Source organism: Microcaecilia unicolor, chromosome 3 (assembly GCF_901765095.1).
Source record: "Microcaecilia unicolor chromosome 3, aMicUni1.1, whole genome shotgun sequence".
Classification (NCBI taxonomy): domain Eukaryota; kingdom Metazoa; phylum Chordata; class Amphibia; order Gymnophiona; family Siphonopidae; genus Microcaecilia; species Microcaecilia unicolor.
The window spans coordinates 128,967,983-128,992,023 of NC_044033.1; the positions used below are offsets into that span (position 1 = coordinate 128,967,983).

A 24,041-nucleotide genomic window follows, 5' to 3' on the forward strand; every position below is an offset into this window, starting at 1 on the left:
TTAAAGCCTCGGCCAAAAAATGTTTCTTCTAATTAGAAAGCTCCGCACCATTAGGAAATACTTTCAAATCAGTCAATATGAATGTTTGGTACATGCACTGCTAATATACTTGGGCTGCACAAAGACCTTAAGAGAATTCAATCATTAAAATACAGCAATCAGACTAATCTTTATGCTAACAAAATTAGACAGTGTCTACCCCCCCTTTTTTTTTTTTACATCAGATTACATTGGCTGCTCATTGAGGTGAGAGTGTTTTTCAAACTGACATGCTTCCTTTTAAAATACTACAAGGACTGATCCCCAACTATCTGATAGCTCATTTCTGCTATGCAACCCCAACCAGAACTAGGAGACAGGAAGCTGTCAATTTTTTCACTTTCCCCTAAAGGGTAAGAAGAGGCCAACACTCTGACAAATCCCTGGTCATTCAAGCAGCCAGACTTTGGAAAGACATCGCAGGAATGTTTTCTCCTTCACAACCATATCATTTCGAAAGAAGATAAAAACTCTATTTAAGAAATATGTACTATAACTAGACCGCTGACTGTCTCTAAAGTAACCGCTATAATTCTCAGAGGAATGGTCTGATATCTATCAAACATATAAACGGCAAGTGACTGACTCACCTGCAAATGCGCAGTACAGACTTCCCTCTCTGTCCCGTCCTCGCGTCAAGATGTCAGAGGGCGGAACAGAGAGGGAAATGGAGTCGGACTGTCGGATTGCCGCTGCTGCCGCCTGGAAACGAACATCGCGCAAAACCAACCTCCACCCCCATCCCCGCTCCCGCCCCCTCCATGTCAGGCCCCCTGCACTGACCTGACAGCACCTCTCACGTCTGTGTGGAAGCGCTGCAGGCAGCAGCAGAGTGATCTGCTGCTGCCTGTAGCGCTTTCACATGGAGGTGAGAGGCGCTGTCAGGTCATGCAGGGGGCCTGGCACGGAGGGGGGAGGAGAGCGGCGGCGAGGAGGGTAGCTGGACATGGGGGAGGGCAGGGGTGAGAGGGCATGGTTGCTGGACATGGGGTGAGAGCAGGGCAGAGAGGAGGGTTGCTGGACATGGGGGGGAGGGGGAGGCCAAGGGGAAAGAGGAGGGTTGCTGGATTTGGGGGGGGGGGGGGAGGATTGGTGGATGGCGTGAGGCCAGGGGAGAGAGGAGGGCTGCAATACTCGCCTGGTTTTATGGGCTTAACGGCTAGTATCTCTATAAGATTTTGTAAACCGCTTAGAACTGAATAGGTGTTAGCAGGATATAAGCCCCAAATGTAATGTAATGTGTTAGAAGTCTTACAGATACACTATTAGAACAGACGCGTCCAAGCAAAAGCAACAGATTCATTAGGCAGCACTGTTCCCTGTCTAAGCTGAGCCAGTGAGGGGTGCTGTTTCACTATCACATTTCCATAGAAAGGGCTAAGCAAGCTCTGCAGGAATTCAGGAAACCTGCTCGCCCATTAGAAACACAATATTGAAGCACAGCCCCCCCCCCCCCCCATCCTCCACACTGGCAGCAATGCAACTGGAGGACTCTCACTCAGCTTAGAGGGAACAATGACTGCAAGCAACACAAAATATACAATTTTTTATGTAAGAAATTCAGTAACAATTCTGAGAACCCTCAGTCTAGCAAAATCCACTTGAAACACCTACATCGCCTATTCTATTTTTCTTAGACAGTATCGTTTTAGGGAATAGGTGCAATGAGACTAACAACCTTATTAAGCCCTCAGTAATCTGGATGAGGGCAAAGGAATCTATTGTGGGTCCTCAGAGCAAGAGGCATCTTTCCTGCAAGATACGCCTCTTAATTCCACTAATTACTTGGTAAAGTGCCTATGTAGTAGCAGCTGTTGGCCCTCAAGTTGATCAATCATTTGATATACTGTCCATCAACAAGGCCATCTAGGCAGTTTATATATAACATACAAATTCTAGAGAGAAAAAGGGCCACTGTGACCGTGATGGTCTATTATATCTCTTTCACCTCTATTTTTGTAGTTCCGATCATCCACAGCCAGGCATCAAATGAAGTAAGCCGCTTCATCAGCTTGCATAACATTGAAGTAATGTGTTTTAAAAACAGACTTCAAACTTAAAATAAGAGGTTTCTGTACTAAAAGGCTGATGGGGAGGTTGTTCCACAGGGATGAGGCAACTACAGAGAAAATGAGTGTATAGATTCATAACACATTTGATGAAAAGATTGGTACTGTCAAAGTGAACGTTGAGATGACTGAAGTGAATGAGGAGGTATACGAAGTAAAAGACAACGAAACAGGAAAGGGGGACCCCTGTGTGACACTTCCTATGTACAAGATGTTAAGATTTTATAAGGGATTCTGAAAGAAGTTAGTAACCAATGTTCCTACTGTAGTAGCGGTGTGACATGATTTATTTATTTCCACAATTTCTAGACCCCAACTTCTGTAGTGATGGGGATCTGAAAGATAGACCTCCACTGGCTACCAGTCACTTATTGAATGACTGGCACTGAATCTGGAAAGGTTTGCCCTGCTCTCTGCTATCTTTCAGAGCTTAACAGCAATGGAAAACAAAGCAGTTGTGGATTAAGGAATACCAGATGTTCACTCAAGAGAAATAAAGAAGCACAATTGGTTCTGAAAACATTTAGAAAGGCGCATCAGAGCAGTTTTATTGTTCTGGAGTGCCTGATGCGTTCTCTCTTTCATAGCAGTGCCAACACCATTGTTTACCGGCAAAAGTAAACATTATACTGCAGAGGGCTATCCAAAAGCCACATCCAACTAGTAAACCAGAGGATTATGAGGAGTTAAGATTGTGGTGTGGTCACAACTGTTCACGTGTTATCTTAAGGAGAAAGAGTAGTAACAGATGTAATAAAGCATTGGTAGACAAACAATTAGGCCCAAAGACTACATCTGAAGCCTAGTCCAGTGGGAATAGGAGGTGCCCCCCAGAAGCTCCAACAGCAACATCATTTTTTTGCCTGCCAATATCACTTCTGACTGACGTGACAATGCTATTACTGTGGGCCATGACCCCTCTCACCTCTGCGAACCAGATAGAAATCTCTAGGGGACTATTATTTGCATTCTTCTGTCCTAAAGGGCCTTTTTCTCATGTTAGGTCTAATGAAAAAAAAGTCCCTTGATCTATACAATTTTATAAATAAAGACAGAAAGAATAAAATGATACCTTGTTACTACACACATTTTTGGCTAGCTGCTGGAGATAAAACCTAGACATCTGATGGCATTTGAAGCATACTTGCTTTGAGCCTCTATCATTGGGAGTAATGCATTTTTAAACCAAACCTCCCTAGGCACCAAAAAGTACAAAACCATGACCATGACATTAAGCTGCAAAACTAATTCCAGCAAATTATAAAATGCAGTAAACTCCATTTCCCAGCAAATTATGCAACAGTCTGGTTCAATGTCTGAAAAACAATGTGCCCTATTTTGCTCTATTATTAATGCCAGAAGTACAGTTTGAAGAGACATGACAGCTTCTACAAAACTAAGAAGTGAACAAATCTTCACACTATAGCCAGTAATGTCTGTTTCTTATCATGTAAACTACCTAAGTGCATCCTGTATGTGAAGCTGTTTTGAAAGGCATGCTGGAGCATCCTTCAAAAACAGCAATACAAGAAAATTTCCACCCACTCAATTTTTGCAGTCCACTGCACCGATTAGCATAGTGTAACAGATGCTGTTGGTTCACTGTCACCTGCACTCAGAGGAAGGGAGAAAAACAAGGATCTGCTTAATATGAATATAATTTCCCATACAGTACAGTCTTGATTATTCAACCTTCGCTAATCCAACCATCCAGCACATCCAACAGACTTCCCTGGTGATATCATTGCATTTATTTCTATTAAAAATCTTTGTTTTATAACAATTTTTGAAAATTGGGAGCTCTATGCCTTTGTTTATGCATTGTTTTCTGTATTATATTACAACGAGTCGGTCCAGTTTATGTCAGATAATCGAGACTGTAGTGTACTTTGTTTCTTCGCTGGAGTTTGCACTTTTCTTCTCTGCTTCTTACTTTGAATTGGCCTTTACAACTATTCAGGCTTTTCCATGTTTTATAAACACACCCACCTAGCCAAGCCCTCATAGCAATAAGTCATTGGAAGGGGCAGTGGAACACCTTTCTACTCAGGAGGGTCAAACAAACCAAGCTCTGACCTTGTCCCCCCCCATCTTCCTGGTTGCTGATGTTGTGTGGAGCAAAAGAGTGGTGGGCCCATGGATCCTGTGGCCCACCCCATTCTGCTGCCTATGCTTGGCTACAGGCCAGACTGCGGATCCCTCAAGAGCCCAGGAGGTATGCACCTGAGTCTGGCTACTAGGTTTCACCACTGTGCAATGGTGGAAACTCCTCCTCCAAGGTGATATGAACAGTCCCCTCAATATCTCCAGCCCTACCTAAGCTGTTGTTTTTTTGTTTAATTAAAAAAAATGTTTTTTTTTTACCTCAAAAGCTGCACAGATTTCTTATGGTTATCAAATATTCCTGTTTATAGTGAAACATTTACTGCTCATTTCTGTTTAGCCTCAATGTTTTATTCAGATCCACACAAACATGCAACTGTGGACGCTAATGTGCATCCAAGAAAACAGACTCCATTAATTTTGGCTACAATTTATGATTTTACCTCATTAGTACACTGTAGAGCTGATATAACATAGCTTGATATCACATGGGGTTTAACCCCCTCCCCCTTCTTTGTTATTCGTATTACACTGTAGACCCAATATAAATATTGGACCCCCAATGTCCACATTATATGGCATCTACAATGCACCAAAAAAGAATTCCTCCTGTAATTTTGTTACTAGGATTGTGCTCTTCTTCAGATGACCTCGGGGCAAGGTACTGGGTTCCATTTGAACAAAGTGGCCCAAGCTTCAAAACTGTATACCACTGTTTGAATCACTGCCTCAGGGAAAAAAAGCCATTAGCCTTGGTAAAGACATGCAAGAAACAGAAGCATTTCAAGTATTTTAAAACAATTCTCTAATTTGTTTTGTATCAGAACCAACTAAATCCAGGGAGCAAAGTGCAACTACTACAGCAGAAGTATGCTGAATTTTGAAAGGCCATAGCTGCATCCTGTAACATGGATCATGAGGTCCACAAACTCAAAATCTCACTTCAAAGCAGGCTTTATCACTGTTTGAAATGATAGAAGGGACCCATACATTGGAAGACATTTCTTTTTTGCACAACTATAAGGTGGTCATAAGAACAAAACTGCCAAATCAAAGGTTCATCTAGAGCAGCACTCTATGTCCAACAGAAACAAGCAGCAATGCTCAGAGAAAATACAGGGTACAATGAGAATTATCCATCTGTCATACCCTGTCAATTTTTAACCATTGTGGTTAAAGGTACACTGGACTCAGGATGACACCCTGAACCACTATGCTAAGTATTGCTAATTCCTTGACTCCCCTCTCCCTCCAAGGAGATTGTGACAGTGTCCATTCACAGAACCATGAAGGACGTGCAGATGAGAATGTGCGAGACCCTTTTCTCTGTCACATGTATTAACAAGAAGGTCAACTCTATAGAGTCCAGAAAGCTCCCAGATTTGAGGAACAGCAGCTTTCACCATTCCCATAGTGGTCAAATCCACTCTCAAAAGATACAAAAAGTTCCAAGACACTTATCCTCACTGACTTCAGGGAGAGAAGTTCAAGACACTGGAATCTTTTGGGAGGAAATCTATTGAGAACGCCATTTTCACTTCCGCAAAGCTTCTTACAAGTTTTTCATAAGCATGTATTTGCTAAACATTGTGTGCCATGTTGGGGAGTTTGCAGATTCCTCAGGATAAGAATGGGCACCTTTGACCTATATGGTTCAAAAGACCTATCATACTTTCAGTACAGTATCAAGAGATTTGTAATGGGTACTGGCACCTGGAGACTTGCCTAGCTCAATGCTTCAGACCCAAGACATGATGTGCAAGAAAAGCTTGCAGAAACGCTATGCCATTGAATGAATCTGTTTGGAGATTTATTTGAAGAATTTGGTATTCCACTCATTTGATGGGCCAAGACCTAAAGGGAGCTTCACTAACCTTCCATCAGCTAACATACTCCTCACACTTTTACCTCTGAAAAAGAGCACCTTGCCTTGACCAGGTGAGCTTGAAAATTAGTGGCCAGTACCCATCATTTTTCTGTAAAATAAATTGTGATCAAAACAGACTGCACTCATCTCAAAGACTGGCTAAAAAAAAAAAAAAAAAAAGGTGGCTAGATCAAATAATTCTGGCTCCAAACCTGGGTATGGAACAAAGAGTTCTTGTATCCTGCACAGATATTATAACAGAAGATCTGCCCTCAACACTACTGCTGCTAGATTTCTTAGACAGCTTCAACACTGTTGACCCCAATATTGTGCTTGAACGACTGGCAGAAACAGGTATTCATGGTGAATTCTGTTCAGCGATACCACACCATCACCTTGGGCACAGAGCTGTGGGGTGCAGTAGGGATCCATGCCATCACCTATTTTATTTAATATCTACCTTAAGCTCTAGCTGATCGTTTTGATTGATGGACACAACTCTACATCTACACCAATAATATACAGCTATTCATTCCCAATGAACCAGATTTACCTACAGTTTTGAGTAAACTGTCTAAACAGCAGCTCTAGAATAGGTGAAACACAAACTGTCTGAACCCTAGTACCACAGATTCTGTGGGTTCCTAACACAAGGAGTCAGGCACATGACCTTAAAATTGCAGGGCAAGAATCCTGGGATATTGCTAGACCTCTCTCTTGATTCCACAAATTCATACAATGTTTAAAAGGAGGTTTTATCATCTGCATCAACTACATAAATCTCTCCCCACATATTGGGAAGACAAGTCTGATCAAAGTTGTCCCTACCATAAGGTCACAGCTCGATCACTCTAATGGCCTGTACATTGGTCTTCCAACAAAGTCTGTACCAGCTCCAATTAATTCAGAATCCCATGACTGATAGTGGGTTGAAAGTAGAGTAACACCATCCTGAAAAAACTGCAACAGCTACAAGTACTCCACTGCATTAAATTTAAAATTATTTTTCATCTTCCAGACTTTCAGAGCATATAGGCCAGCGGAAATAAATAGGTTAACCTTCTATATATCTTTGAGGCCTCTATAGTTCTGCCATAAAGCATCTCTAACTGTACCCTTGCCAAAGGAATCATGAATAGTTCACACACTATGGAACGTACTCCTAGAAGGGCTACACATAACTCAGGACTACCTCAGATTCAGGAAATGAAAGCTTGGCTCTTCTCCCAAGCCTGTAATGGCTGGGGTGACTGACCAGGTAATCACTCATACTGCATCACCACTACCTTGCTGCACACACACTGTGAGGCCAGCAGTACATACAATCTATTCTCAATCTAAGCACCCGCTTCTATTTAGCCCAATGCCTGTGTCTTACCTACCTTGTCTGTCCATATTCAAACTGCACACGCTCCATCTGCTCCATTTTAAGATGTTGTACTGTATGCATCATTCTACTGTACTGTTTTAATATGAACGATAGACACTTATTGCTATTAATATAATTTGGTTATTTCCAAGTTTCTCTCACTGTTCTGTCTATAATGCAGATATTTGGTCATTACATTATCTAAGCATCTGTGTTTTTTCCTCATAAGTCTTTTCAGTCCCTTCCCTTCCCACAAAGCCACTTTGCATTTCCTATCTTTATTAATATTTCTGTTCAGTGTTCACTGTGGAAGAACTGGGATTGCACAAAATGGACACAAATAGGAATGCAAATAAAATAGACTAAGCTTTTTTCAAAATACAATGATCATGCAGGACTAACTAAACTAAAAGGAGAAAAAAATGATAGGGCTGGATAGAAGACATCTGAGAGTAAGGAAGGAAATTAGGGAGTTTTAGCAGCAATACTGTCTGACCTTTCTAACACTTCTTTGAAGATGTAGTTCCCTTTCACAGAAAAGTAAGGGGGAAGGCTAGGAACTATAGGTTTAGTGAGCAAATTAATGGCCTCGTTGAGAAAACAGAACAGTGCAGTTTCTGGAATCTAATGAATTACAAAATTAGCCTCCAGGTGAGGGTAGCTGAGAGAAACATTATTCCACAGAAGTATTTTCCATATTTAGCAGGACTGATCAGACCCACAAGTGGATGTCGTCATCAGAACAACTAGCTGTTCCACAGCTCAAAACTAGTATAAGGTTCTGAATATGAACTGACTTTTCCACATGAAACCAGTTCTACATCTCAAGAATGAACATAACTGTTAAGGAGGTGGAAGGGATTGCAGGCCTGATCAACCCTGCTGTCTACAGAAAACATCTGTTACTAGTGAGAAGCAATGCTTTTCCTATTAACAAGCAGGACCAAGTCAGAAACCTAAGTAGGAGAGTCCCAACCTCAGGGCTCTCAATCATAGGAGCCGACTCTGTGGGTGCTTGAACACCCCCAATATTGAGAAAAATTCCTTGTATGGGTCCAGGGAGGGGTTATTTCAATTGGGCTTAGCACCCCCAATAATTTTGAAAAGTTGGCTCCTATTATCGCAATTAGCTATAATTTGATCTCTGTCCAGGAGAAGCCTGATCACAAAGATACATACAAGAGCTGCTAACATGACCACAAAATGTTGGCCAGTACAGCTTCACCAAATACACTGTCTGATCAGTAATACAGTGGTGGAAATAAGTATTTGATCCCTTGCTGATTTTGTAAGTTTGCCCACTGACAAAGACATGAGCAGCCCATAATTGAAGGGTAGGTTATTGGTAACAGTGAGAGATAGCACATCACAAATTAAATCCGGAAAATCACATTGTGGAAAGTATATGAATTTATTTGCATTCTGCAGAGGGAAATAAGTATTTGATCCCCCACCAACCAGTAAGAGATCTGGCCCCTACAGACCAGGTAGATGCTCCAAATCAACTCGTTACCTGCATGACAGACAGCTGTCGGCAATGGTCACCTGTATGAAAGACACCTGTCCACAGACTCAGTGAATCAGTCAGACTCTAACCTCTACAAAATGGCCAAGAGCAAGGAGCTGTCTAAGGATGTCAGGGACAAGATCATACACCTGCACAAGGCTGGAATGGGCTACAAAACCATCAGTAAGACGCTGGGTGAGAAGGAGACAACTGTTGGTGCCATAGTAAGAAAATGGAAGAAGTACAAAATGACTGTCAATCGACAAAGATCTGGGGCTCCACGCAAAATCTCACCTCGTGGGGTATCCTTGATCATGAGGAAGGTTAGAAATCAGCCTACAACTACAAGGGGGGAACTTGTCAATGATCTCAAGGCAGCTGGGACCACTGTCACCACGAAAACCATTGGTACACATTACGACATAACGGATTGCAATCCTGCAGTGCCCGCAAGGTCCCCCTGCTCCGGAAGGCACATGTGACGGCCCGTCTGAAGTTTGCCAGTGAACACCTGGATGATGCGAGAGTGATTGGGAGAAGGTGCTGTGGTCAGATGAGACAAAAATTGAGCTCTTTGGCATGAACTCAACTCGCCGTGTTTGGAGGAAGAGAAATGCTGCCTATGACCAAAGAACACCGTCCCCACTGTCAAGCATGGAGGTGGAAATGTTATGTTTTGGGGGTGTTTCTCTGCTAAGGGCACAGGACTACTTCACCGCATCAATGGGAGAATGGATGGGGCCATGTACCGTACAATTCTGAGTGACAACCTCCTTCCCTCCGCCAGGGCCTTAAAATGGGTCGTGGCTGGGTCTTCCAGCACGACAATGACCCAAAACATACAGCCAAGGCAACAAAGGAGTGGCTCAGGAAGAAGCACATTAGGGTCATGGAGTGGCCTAGCCAGTCACCAGACCTTAATCCCATTGAAAACTTATGGAGGGAGCTGAAGCTGCGAGTTGCCAAGCGACAGCCCAGAACTCTTAATGATTTAGAGATGATCTGCAAAGAGGAGTGGACCAAAATTCCTCCTGACATGTGTGCAAACCTCATCATCAACTACAGAAGACGTCTGACCGCTGTGCTTGCCAACAAGGGTTTTGCCACCAAGTATTAGGTCTTGTTTGCCAGAGGGATTAAATACTTATTTCCCTCTGCAGAATGCAAATAAATTCATATACTTTCCACAATGTGATTTTCCGGATTTAATTTGTGATGTGCTATCTCTCACTGTTACCAATAACCTACCCTTCAATTATGGGCTGCTCATGTCTTTGTCAGTGGGCAAACTTACAAAATCAGCAAGGGATCAAATACTTATTTCTCCCACTGTATATATATATATATATATATATATATATATATATATAAAGGAGCAACTGCAGCTATTTGAAATTTACATCAGGTATGCGTGTTGTTTTAAAGATACCATCTTGGAAGCCCAGACCAGATGTATTCCACATATTAAAAATAGAAAGAAGGTCAAATGACAGCTGTCATGGTTAGAAAGTGAGATGAAGCAGGCTATTAGAGCCAAAAGAACATATTTTAGAATATGGAAAAGGAATCCAAATCAAGAAAGCAGAAGTGCATAAGTGCTGGCAAGTTAGATGCAAAACATTGTTAATGAAGGCAAAAAGGGAATTTGAAAAGAAGCTTGCTGTAGAAGCAAAAACTCATAGTAAAATCAGTAAGGAATAACGAGGCACTCATGGACAACAAAGGCCATAGTAAAGAGAAGAAAAAAATCTTTGCTTGGGTCTTTACTGAAGAGAAATGTTATTTTAAAGGTGGCAAAACTCAGTGAACCTGGAAGATGTAATAAGCCAAATTGACAAGCTCAAGATCAATAAATCACATGGACCAGATGGTATACACACCAGGGAACTGGAAAAAAAAACTCAAAAAATGAAATTGCAGATCTACTGTTAGTAATCTGTAACCTGTCATTACAATCATTCATGGTATCTGAAGAGCCGACATGTATTAGACAAGGGAAATCACGCTTCAACAACTTGCTACATTTTTTTGAAGGTGTAAATAAATATGGAGAAAGGTGAGCCACTTAATGTGGTGCATCTATATTTTCAAAACGTTTGACAAAGTTCCGTATGGAGAGACTCCTGAAAAAAATTTAAAAGCCATGTTATAGGAGACATCTTGGCTCCCTCCCCCCTCCCCCCCTCCCTCCGAGTCCCCCTGCTCCTCCCTCCCTCCGAATCCCCCCTCTCCTCCCCTCCGAGTTCCAGACCCCCGCGCCTCCCTCTCTCTCCTCCCTTCCGAGTTCCAGGCCCCCTCCCTCCCTCGCCTCCTGTCCCCTCTGAGTTCCAGGCCCCCCTTCCTCTCCTACCTCCCCTCCGAGTTCATGCCCCCCTCTCTTCTCGGAAGGGTGGGACCAGAGGCAGAGCTGAGACAGAAGGGAAGGCAAACTGAAGCGCCATGCCTGCTCGCCTTTTACTGCTGCTGGCGGACCCCGAGGTAAGAACTTTTAAATTCAGGCCGGTACGCAAAAAGGCGAGGGGCAGGCGGATGACTGGGAGAAGAGGGCGGGCAACATAGGTTGGGTTGCCATTCGGAGGGGAGAGAGAAAGAGGGAGGGAGGCGCAGGGGTCTGGAACTTGGAGGAGAGGGGGGCATGGAACTCGGAGGGAGGAGAGGGAGGGAGGGGGCGGGCCTGGAACTCGTAGGAGGGGGGGGGGGGCGATTCTCCCACGATTGAATCCTCACCTCCAAAGTTCTGTGGCTGGCTGGTACTGGTTTCCATTCACTCTCATTGATCTGCCCTCTGATGACATCACATTCCGACGCGAGGGCGGATCAATGGGAATTGTGTTATGAACCCAGGCATCCAGACGTAGAACGTTGGAGATGCAAATTATTATATAGGATAATGAAAGTTTGTGTGGATAAGAAACACAAAATAGTCAGTATTTAAACTGAGTTATGAAAAGAAGTAGATGTAGACTATTGGAGTGAACACAATCAAATCAAGGACATAGTTGCTGAGCAATTGGAGTTTGTAATTAAAAGTAAGAGTGTGACAAAAAAGATTATTCATTTATTTAAGATTAGTTCTTTTCTTTAAAAAAAAGTTGAACTGGAAATGACTATTTGGAGCATGGCCTAATATTTTGATGTACTATTTTGCTTAAAAAAATTGAGTAAATTAATAAAGAAATGAGTTTGGAATAAGAGCCAAAATATTTATTAACTTCAAGTGCTGCTTCAAAACATTTATTGTGTTTCGTGGAAATAAATTCTTAAGGCCATGTTTACTAAGCCGCATTAGCGTTTTTAATGCACGTTAACTATGTACACGCCTACAATATCCCTATAGGTGCCTACATGGTTAGTGCGCGTGCTAATTGTAGGCACATTAAAAATGCTAACGCACCTTAGTAAACAGGGCCCTTAGGTTCTTAAAATTATTTGGAACTTATTTCTTCAATATTTGCTATAATGCTTGAAACCTACTTTCAGATTTAAGTATGTGTAATAAAAAATAGGTTTAAATGGCATTCAAGTACATAGAAAATGAATGGATTGATGAAATTACCCTAATTGTACGGCTAAATATTTTCTGTGTCTATGATAATCAACGCATTCATGATGAAATCTATTGAGATGCAAAAAAGGTGAAGTAGCAAAGCACTTGTTTGCACTACTGAGACACAATATAGAGTATGACAGACCATAAATAATACACTTAGACTTTATAGACTTTGTTCATACTAAGTTAGAGCATATATTTGTTGGACTCAAAAGTGTTCAGTCTGATATTTATATTTACATGTGATTTAAAAGATACTAGCTAAACATTAAGCACACTTTCTTCACTCAGATTTTAGCTTTACAATTAGGGTAATTTTAAGAACCTAAGAATTTATTTCCAAGAAACACTCGCAGTACATATTTTGAAGCAGCACTTCACGCTAATTATTTTGATTCTTGCTTATTCCAAACTCATTTCTTCATTAATCTACTAATTTTTTTAAAGCAAAATACTTTATCAAAATATTAGGCCATGCTCCAAACAGTCTGCTTCCTCGCACTTATCTCCAAATGTCTGACTTGTTAGCCTCATCATCATACGTACTTATACTGAGAGCATCATAAAGCTATAATGAAGCTATTTTGCATGCCAAATATGGCTGATGTGCTGAAGAAATGGTTTCCCAATTCAAACCTGCACTGAAAGAACAGCAGCCTGTGACTAGATAACAACAAAAGCAATTGGCATAATGCTCACAAGAAAATCAGTGGTAGAATCTCTCTCAGAAAATACTTCCCCTCACCTGTTCCCTGTCCATTTCAGCAAGAACCAAACACTGATGCTGTGCAAGTGGTAGATTGATTTAAAACTGTAGGAACAACAGATGTGTTAACTTACAAAATTAAAATACGAGGATGAAGATAAATAAAAGTACAAAATAATACTACACTTCATTAAAATGTGTTCAGAATGATAGAAGCTAAACAAAATTGTCAAAGAAAAGCCTCAGATGTAAATTTGGGCACAATATCTATGCTCTCAAAACAATCAACCATCAGCAGAAAAACCTTGAGCATCTGAAAAAAAATGGAAGACAAATACTTCTTCAACATTAAATATAAGCGAAGTTAAAAGTGTTTAGTATTCTGTATTAGATAAACCAGCATTTAGAGTGGCCCTCCTAGCAAAAGCCAGTGGTTTGCCTTTTTATGCTGCTGCCTCAGGGGATCACTCAGACTCTAAACACCCAAAACAGCCACCTGATGTGCCATGCTGGGTCAGACAACAAGTACTGTGAGCCTAGCATTCTGACAGTGGCCAAATCAGATTACCAGGAAATACCCAGCAGATTCTAAAAGAGCATATCCATTCTTAGTGCTCACTCCCAGGGATAAGAAGTGGCTTTCCCAAGCCTATTTGGCTAATAATTAGCTATGGATGTTTCCTCCAAAAACTTAGCCAAACCACTTTTAAAAACTCAGTGATGCCAGATGCCTTGATCATGTTCTCTGATAAATATTGCTTGATTGTGCACTGAATGAAAAAAAAAATCCTATCTGTAATTTGTATTCACATTTCAATCTCAAGCCAGTTTCTGCTCCTCGGGATAGCTGGAGATGCAGCAGAAACAGTTTTTACAGCCATGTTGATGACGAAACCAAGTGTCCCTGTGATTGCACAATAACTTCCTGCAGGCAAGATTTAGGATGCATATCTACCAGGTTCCAGAGACCACAGCCTATCACTTCTGGCCGAAGATTGTTTTTTGTGATGATGGGGCTAGCTGGGATCTGCCTTGACCATTCATGAGGCTGAAGGACTCTGCTTAATTTGTCTGCCACAGCATTCTGTTTGCCGGCTAAGTAAACAGTTCTTATACAGATGTTTTGAGAAGTTGACCAAGTCCATATCTGGATTGCTTGTCGACAGAACCCGTTCCCTCCCTGTTTATTCAAGGTAATACATCGTAACCTAGTTGTGAGAATGAGTATTATCTGGTTGTGTATATGGTCTTGGAAAGTTTTGAGGGCGTTCCAGACTGCTCACAATTCCAGGAGATTGATATGCCCTTTCTTCTATGGGGACCAAGAACCCTCTGTGTGGAGACCATCAAGGTGAGCATCCCAACCTTCCATGGAGGCATCCTTGGTGAGGACTCTGATGTGGAAGGGGCTAAAATGGAAGTCCTCGAGTGAGATTCTGGGAAACCATTCACCACTGTAGAGTGTCGTAGCTGTGAAGTAACTCAAATATGAGCTGAAGGCAATCCTGTGACTTGGGACAACTGAGAGGAGAGTGTCCACTGAGGAATTCAGAAGTGGAGTCAAGCCAATGGTGTTACATGGACTGTTGATGCCATGTGACCAAGTTGGTGGAGCATCTGATCAGCAGATACTTGCGTGGATTTGGAAATCTGAGCAGAGAGATGAATTATGTTGTTGGTTCTTGGTTGAGGGAGGAAGGTTTGACCCTGAGTAGTGTCTAGGAGAGCCCCAATGAACTTTAAGGTCTGAAAAGGTTGAATATGTGATTTGGGGTAATTATCACAAACCCAAAGAGTTCTGGCAGCCTTATGGTGGACAGAATCAAAGTCTGTGCTGCCTCTTGGGAGGCTGCCTTGATAAACTAGTCATCGAGGTAGGGGAAGATATATTTCCCACCTGCGGGGTGTTGCAGTACAACTGGCAGGCATTTTGTGAAGTCTTGAGGAGCTGAAGGGTAAGACTTTGTACTGATAATGCAAATTCCCACAGAAGCAGCGCAGGAACTTTCCGTGGGCAGAGGATAGGTATGTGAGTGCATGTCTCCTTCAGATCTTGACAAAGCCAGCTATTGAGTTGGATCATAGGAAGAAGTGATCCCAGGGAAACCATGCAAAATGTTTCTTTTGAGTAGGAATTTGTTTAAATCTCGCAGGTCAAGAACTGGTTTTACACTCCCCATCTTTTTTGGTATTAGAAAGTGCCTGCTGTAAAACCCTTTGACCCCTCTCCAGTAGAGAAACAGGTTCTACTGCATTCTGTGGATGAGGGCAGAAAGCTCCTCCTAAAGTACTGTCAGCTGGAGACAGCTGAAATGAGACTCTCTTGGTGGGTGATCAGGAGATCTCTTTTCTCCCAATGCAGAGAATAATCTTGCTGTATGATATGCAGCACCCAATGATCGGAGGTTACAAGTAGTCACCTCTGTTGAAAGAGGAGAAGTCTGCCTCCCACCAGTAGGTCGTACGGCATGGACAACTGAATGGTGGCAATGCTCTCTAGGCAAGAGTCAAAAACTGGGTTGCTGTTTAAACTGAGAAGTCTGATTTCTGTCTCCACTGCTGCCATGAACGTGAGCATTGAAGCATAGTCCTTTGAGGTGGAGTAGGTGTGGGAGTGTAACAATGCTTAGGTGTATAGTACTTGGAATGTCAAAATCCCCCTTCAAATCATCTAGAAGAGGCAGCAAAAGTCTGTGGCCTGTACAGTTTTAATTGTATGCTTTTTAATTAGGTCAGCCACTTCCTCAACTCTGTCACCAAATAATTATTCTCCACGACAAGGGACATCTGCTAAATGTTCCTGGATAGCAGGTTCAAGGTCAGAGAATCTGAGCCAGGAAAGATGCCGTATTGATACTCCTAAGGCAGAGATCCGAGAAGCAATATCAAAGGAATCATAGGCCTGCCTTGCCACATATTTATGACAATCTAGAAGTTTCCTGTGAATTTTGAGGCACTCTTCAGCCTTTTCAGGAGGAAGTCAGTCTGCAAAGGAGAGAGTACTTTGTATTAGAGACTTTAAATAAACTGTGGAATAAAGTTGATAATCTAGTATATGATTGGTTAGCACTGACACCTGAAATGTTCTTCTGCCAAAAGTGTCTAATGTTCTAGCTTCTCTACCTACAGCAGCAGAAACATGAGATCTCAGACTGCAAGTATGTTTTAAAGCAGATTCCACAACTAAGGAATGATGGGGTAAAAAATTTTTTTCCAAAACCAGTACATTTATGTATCCTGTACATTGTATCAATTTTCTTTGGAACAACCTGAACTGTTAGTGGAGTCTCCCTATTTTTGATGACAGTATTCTTCATAATTGTATGAAGTGGAACAGTAATTCCCTCTCTAGGAGGTCATAATCAAGAACCTCAGAGTTCTGAACAAGGTTCTTCCTCCGTCTCCAATTTGAAAGTTATTGCTTGGGTCATCAAACAAAGCCAGGAAAGGATCGGATACAATGCCACAGGACTCCTTAGCCGAGAGGTGCTGTGGGACCTGCTATATCTGATTCCTCAAAAGTACTGTTCTTGGGAGGTACGTGGAAGTGTGTGTAGACTAGAATGTTAGCTCTGCGTCAAAGATGCATCAAGGCAGATGGGTCTCCAAGCTTGGAAAAAGCTCCTTTGCTATCGATGCATGCATCTGTCAGGTTCATGGTGCCCTTGATGGTCAACGCCGAATTCGTGTGCGGGACCACTCCTGTGACTCTCTCTGATGTATTGACGGGGTAAGCCTATATAGACTGTGCATGCAGTAGCCCTGAGAGTTCCTCTCTGAGCATAGCCCGGATTTTCTCCTCTAGAATAGGCATCAGTATCAGCTGAAAAAGCAGTGTGGATGCAGCCTGAGTTACAGCCTGTGCAGGCGTAGGAGATCTTGAAGACCTCAAAGGCTCTCGATGAGAAATAAGTTGGAGAGAAGGAGAGCGGTCACTGGCATAGATGCTTCCTGAGCATTGAGAATGTTAAGTGTTAAGAGTGCCTGGAAGGAGAATGATGGCAATGCTTCTTTGTTCTGTTATCCTGCAGGTCACTCAATGCATGCGGCACCAACAAAGAGGACTTAGAGTGCTTACATGGTTGCAGTACAGAGTCCGATGTCGGACCTTCTTGATGTTGCATCTGTGCACCCAATTTCATTGTCAATGCAGGTTCTATGTCGATTGCCAAATCTCCTGCCATACTCAATGCAGAACAAAAAGATTTCCACACTGGACTCTGCAGGCTTTAAGTGTCTTCGCTTGCATGCGCAGGCAGAGCCACACTGTATGTCTGAACACACCAATTATGTGGGTCTGTGCCTGAAATTGGTCCAAACTAAGTACAATTCTTAAAGCCACTCGGCACCCTAATTGACATGGAGAGAAGAACGGACGATGTAAGGTCAAAAGGCTCAATGGGCTGGGGAGATCGAGTAGCTGCATACTCAAAAAAGGTCGATGCTTCCCAGGTAAAAGAAGGGATCAGAGGTCCGTAAGGCTGAAAAAAAAGAGAAAAATAATAAAAAATAATAATAATTTGAAAGTTAATAAACTGAATAAAAATAAGAAAAGGAAAGAAGAACATGAATAAAAATATCCTGATAAAGGGAAGGCACTGAAAAGGTAAAGTTTGACGCACTAAGATTAAAAAGTCAACTCCTCAGCTCCGCAGAAAACGCTAGTCTACTGACCCTGCACTCGAGCATCGGGTGGGAAGGCACCTACGCATGCACGCTGGGGGCTCAACCTCAAAATTTTAAAGTGACAGTTCACTATGGAAGTGTCCACAACGAGCTCTGTGGATGATGTCACTCGCATGTGAGATTATTATACCTGCTTGTCCTCTGAGAAGTATATATATATTTTAATTTATTTATTATTTTAATAATTATACAAAGAATATACTTCTTTGAAAAGATATACCAAATACAAACAATTTGCTCTTAGGGATATAGTAAATAATCAAATATACTCTTAATTTGGTTACTACAGTCCTCAAAAATGAGATTCAAGATTAAACAAAACCATCAGAAGCTGGTATTACTAATTAGAAACAGAGGAATATCAAGCAGTGGCACTCCTAAATTACAAAACCCAAAACCAATATAGAATTAACATTGTTCCTTCCTCTTGTCAAGGAATGACCTCAATTGTTCAGGATCAAGGAATATGTATTTTGTATCCTTGAATATCAAAAAATATTTACAAGGAAAACGTAACTGAAAAACTGCCCCAGCATTTAAGGATTCTTGTCTCATGAGCAGGAACTTTTTCCGCCTTTGTTGAGTCCATCGAGCTATGTCTAGGAACATAGAGACCTTGCCTCCTTTAAAATCAGGATGGATCTTTTTAAAATAAAGCCTCAATAAAGATTCCTTATCTTGCAAAAAGACAAATGATACAATTAGAGTTGCTCTAGTCTCTGTATTGTAGACAGACCGCTCTAAAAAGTTCGACAAATCCAACTTTTCAGGAGAAATGTCCTGTTTAGAAGTAGAAAGGGAGGATTTTATCTCCAAATAATACATTTTTTGAAGAGGGGGGAATGATTGATCTGAATAGTTCTATACAGTGGGGAAATAAGTATTTGATCCCTTGCTGATTTTGTAAGTTTGCCCACTGACAAAGACATGAGCAGCCCATAATTGAAGGGTAGGTTATTGGTAACAGTGAGAGATAGCACATCACAAATTAAATCCGGAAAATCACATTGTGGAAAGTATATGAATTTATTTGCATTCTGCAGAGGGAAATAAGTATTTGATCCCCCACCAACCAGTAAGAGATCTGGCCCCTACAGACCAGGTAGATGCTCCAAATCAACTCGTTACCTGCATGACAGACAGCTGTCGGCAATGGTCACCTGTATGAAAGACACCTGTCCACAGACTCAGTGAATCAGTCAGACTCTAACCTCTACAAAATGGCCAAGAGCAAGGAGCTGTCTAAGGATGTCAGAGACAAGATCATACACCTGCACAAGGCTGGAATGGGCTACAAAACCATCAGTAAGACGCTGGGCGAGAAGGAGACAACTGTTGGTGCCATAGTAAGAAATGGAAGAAGTACAAAATGACTGTCAATCGACAAAGATCTGGGGCTCCACGCAAAATCTCACCTCGTGGGGTATCCTTGATCATGAGGAAGGTTAGAAATCAGCCTACAACTACAAGGGGGGAACTTGTCAATGATCTCAAGGCAGCTGGGACCACTGTCACCACGAAAACCATTGGTAACACATTACGACATAACGGATTCCAATCCTGCAGTGCCCGCAAGGTCCCCCTGCTCCGGAAGGCACATGTGACGGCCCGTCTGAAGTTTGCCAGTGAACACCTGGATGATGCCGAGAGTGATTGGGAGAAGGTGCTGTGGTCAGATGAGACAAAAATTGAGCTCTTTGGCATGAACTCAACTCGCCGTGTTTGGAGGAAGAGAAATGCTGCCTATGACCCAAGAACACCGTCCCCACTGTCAAGCATGGAGGTGGAAATGTTATGTTTTGGGGGTGTTCTCTGCTAAGGGCACAGGACTACTTCACCGCATCAATGGGAGAATGGATGGGGCCATATACCGTACAATTCTGAGTGACAACCTCCTTCCCTCCGCCAGGGCCTTAAAAATGGGTCGTGGCTGGGTCTTCCAGCACGACAATGACCCAAAACATACAGCCAAGGCAACAAAGGAGTGGCTCAGGAAGAAGCACATTAGGGTCATGGAGTGGCCTAGCCAGTCACCAGACCTTATGGAGGGAGGGAAAACTTATGGAGGGAGCTGAAGATGCGAGTTGCCAAGCGACAGCCCAGAACTCTTAATGATTTAGAGATGATCTGCAAAGAGGAGTGGACCAAAATTCCTCCTGACATGTGTGCAAACCTCATCATCAACTACAGAAGACGTCTGACCGCTGTGCTTGCCAACAAGGGTTTTGCCACCAAGTATTAGGTCTTGTTTGCCAGAGGGATTAAATACTTATTTCCCTCTGCAGAATGCAAATAAATTCATATACTTTCCACAATGTGATTTTCCGGATTTAATTTGTGATGTGCTATCTCTCACTGTTACCAATAACCTACCCTTCAATTATGGGCTGCTCATGTCTTTGTCAGTGGGCAAACTTACAAAATCAGCAAGGGATCAAATACTTATTTCCCCCACTGTATCTCTTTGAGAAATTTAGCAAACATGTCCTTCGGAGCAACAAACTGAGACTTAGGAAAATTCAGCAGTCATAGATTCAAATTTTTTGACAAGTTTTCCATATTTTCTATTTTCCTTTGAAGAGAAACACAGTCTCCCACAACATGTGGGTCTGTTGTTGCGATATTTCCCCAATTTGCGTCTCTCAGTTAGTTTGCTTTGATATTATCCCCTCCATTTGTCCTTGATAGAGTTTATCTGTGAAGCATTATTCAAGGATAATGTTATAAAAGAGGTACAGAACTTGTGGAGGGATTACAATGTTGTCCAGATTGATTCCAGCGACACTACTGCGAGCTTTACTAGGGGTTGAATCGCCGATACGCAAGCAGAAATTTCTTCTGGCGTCGTTGTCAGGAAATACCTCCATAGTTTCCCCCGTAGATGTTTCTAGCGTCCGCTGGGCTCCCTCGGCTAGTCCCAAGTTTTCTCCAGGCTTCGCAGTCAGTTCCAGAGGGCGCCGCTCCTTCAAATCTTCACTTCCAGTTTGATTCGGTACAGCCCTTCCAGAAGCATGCAAAAGCGTCGGGATTGAAGGTCCTAACGGACTGAGCGAAAGTTCGCTCTCCTGAGCGGGGCTCTTCCCTGCCTCGCTAGCGGAAACGTCCGCGATCGGAGTAGACGCCAGAAATGCAGTCAAAGTTTGCTGCCCAGGCAAGGTAGGATTCTGCTTTGGGAGAGGCGGTCCCCTTAGCTTTCCTTTCCTTTTCGGCATGTTTAGGAGGAAATATTATCCAAAAGAAAGACAAATTCTGGGAGCGTCTTTGCTACACGTCCTGCTCGGACGCCATCTTGAATCCTCGTAGCGAGAAGTATATTTTTATGTACATTTCTGAGGTATACTATACCTGCTTGTCCTCTGAGAAGTATATTTTTATGTACATTTCTGATGAACTAAAACGAAAGAATTGTGACTTAATATAAGGGTCAAAGTTCAATTGTAATTGAAGTACTTGTTTTAGCAAAGATTTAACATACCCGGCTTTTTGCCATTTTGACTGTTTGCAAATTCTTGAGCATTCAAGGGCAGACATATAAAACAAATAGCCAGTACTCAAAACCTTATATTAAATTAAAGTTAGCCCATTTTACTTGTAAGGTGCAGACAAGCACAGAAAATGTTTACAAGCAACTTATGACAAAATGTCTGACTACAAACATAGAATACAACCAGAAGGATGCATATGGAGCCTGTAAGCCATGTTAAGATCTACAGTACAGACAGGGAATGCTAATCATTCTTAATCTTGGGCATATAAAGGACAGGAGTATATTTTATCTATTCTTATATCCCACAATTATCCAAAAGCAAGTTTTGGATCAATGTGGCTTACAATTATCAGGAGGGATTACAGTGTTAGTATTTGATTACATGTAATTATGGAACTTTTCAACGTATGAGGTTAGCCATAAGCTTACTTGAATAAATACATTTTTAGTCCTTTTCTAAACTGGAGATAGTTGTTGATACTTATGTCCTTGGGGATTGAATTCCACCATTTAGAACCCAGGTAGCTGAATCCAGCAGTGTAGATAGATTTGTAGATGGTCTCTCTGCAGTTGGGTAGGTGGAGTAATAAGTAGTTCCTGGTACCTGGGCTTGTATTTCTTGGAAATAATTTGATCAGGTCTAGCATATAGCTGGGAGCCATGCAGATAGTATTTGAAGATTAAGGTGCCAGTTTTAAAGAATAGTCTAGCCTTAATGTGGAGCCAGTGTAGCATTGCAAGCAATGGAGTTGCCATATTTCGACTTTTTGAAAATTAGTCTTGCTGCTATGTTTTGGATGGTCTGCAGCAATTTTGGCAAGTTTTCTTTGCATCCTACATATGCTATGTTGCAGTAGTCTAGTTGTGGTAGTAACAGAGATTGTACTATGAAGCGGAATTTTTCTGCGGGGGGGGGGGGGGGGGGGGGGGGAGAATGGTCTCTGATCCTTCTCAGTTTCCATAAGGTTTTGAAGCTCTCTGCTGTCACTGCTGAGACCTGATATTCAAGAGATTGGTGTTTGTCAAGAATGGTTCCTAATATTTTTAATTGTGGTTCAATAAGGTATTTTGTTTGGTTGATTGTTATAGTTTGGTATTTGTGGGATTGTGCAAGCTAGAAAGAATCAGTAATTTGGTTTTATCTCTATTTAGTTTAAGTCTGAAAGCTTTGGGCTATCGTTCCATGAGGCCAATTCCTTCTTTTGCCTTATCCGATATCTCTATGATATTTTTATTGAATGGTATATAGATTGTGACATCATCATACATATATGGGTTGAATCCCATTTTCTCCAGTTTATTTACGAGTGGTGCCATCATAACATTGAATAGTATTGGTGATATGGGGGATCCTTGTGGTACTCCACATCCTGAGTTCCATGAGATAGAAAACTGGTTGGACATTTTTACTGTATATGATCTGGTCCCTAAGAAGCCATTTATCCAGGCTGCCACTGTTCCACTGATTCATATGTTGTCTAACAGGATCGTTAGTGCTGAGTGGTCTACTACATCGAAAGTACTCAAGAAATCGAACTGTAGTAGCAGTAAGTTCTGACCTTGGCTTATCAGTTATCAGTCATCTGAACTTTGTTATGAGCATGGTTATGACTGCCTCTGTGCAGTATAGTGGTCTAAAGCCTGATTGGGAGTTGTGGAGGACTGAGAATTGTTCTGCTACTAGACCCACCATCAATTTGGTCAATAGTGGTATGGAAGCCACAGGTCTGCAGTTTGTGATGTCACTGATCTTGCTCGTGGCATTTTTTGGGATTGGAATGATTATAATGTTAACCTTATCGGAGGGGAAGTGGCCTTTCAAGAACATATATTCTATATGTTCCGTGTATCGTTCGATGAACCAGTCTGGTGGTCCACCAGTCATCATATAGTTAAGGCAACTGTCTAATTGACATTTAGCATGTGTGTACTGTGTTAGCATTGTTTTGACTGATTTGGCTGTGGGTATTTTAAAGGAGGACCATATTCTGTCTGCATTGATATGGTCATTATCTATTTCATGCTTGTATAATTCTGTGAGGGACGTTTACGGTTCATTGAGAGTTGATCTTATTTTTGCTCTAAATATTGTGCAAGCTCATTCGCTGTTGGTGGCATTTCATTTGATGTTAGTAGGTTCTGGGTGTGTAATAGGCTGTTCATAAGTTCGTATATTTTCTTTGTGTTGGTCTGTTCCGAGTCCATGTATTTGTTGTAATATTCTGCTTTAGCTCGCTTTATGTTCTGCTTATACATTCTTAGTGCTTTTCTCCATGTGTTTTTGTTCAGTTCTGTTTTTTCATCTCTATTAGTTCATCCTTGAACCAGGGGTGTGCTTGTTTCTTGCTTTCATTTTTGAGAGGTGCTATTTTATCCAGTGTGTGTTTGCTTAGTTCATCCCAGTTTCTCATGAAGTGAACGTTTGGTGTTGTTTGTTAGTTTATTCTGTGCTGTTAGCCAGAAGATATTGTTGTCCACCTTCCCTCTAGTTGTGAAGTTGTGCGTTGTTCTTTGTTCCCTTTTCTTACCATTTTCTTTCCACTGGAGAGTGACTGTGAGTTTACTATGGTCTGACCATATCACTTCTCATTTATGATTTTCAAGAATGTGGTTATTAAGAGTCTGTAAGCTAATATATCTAGTTGATGGCCTTTTATA

At 41.9% G+C, this 24,041-nt stretch overlaps 1 protein-coding gene across 1 annotated transcript in view; it reads right to left on the bottom strand.

Moving 5' to 3' along the window:
- The window catches only part of SPRED2 (sprouty related EVH1 domain containing 2), a 291,471-nt gene that overhangs the window by 96,236 nt on the left and 171,194 nt on the right, over positions 1-24,041 (bottom strand). The gene's annotated exons all lie outside the window — the stretch shown is intronic.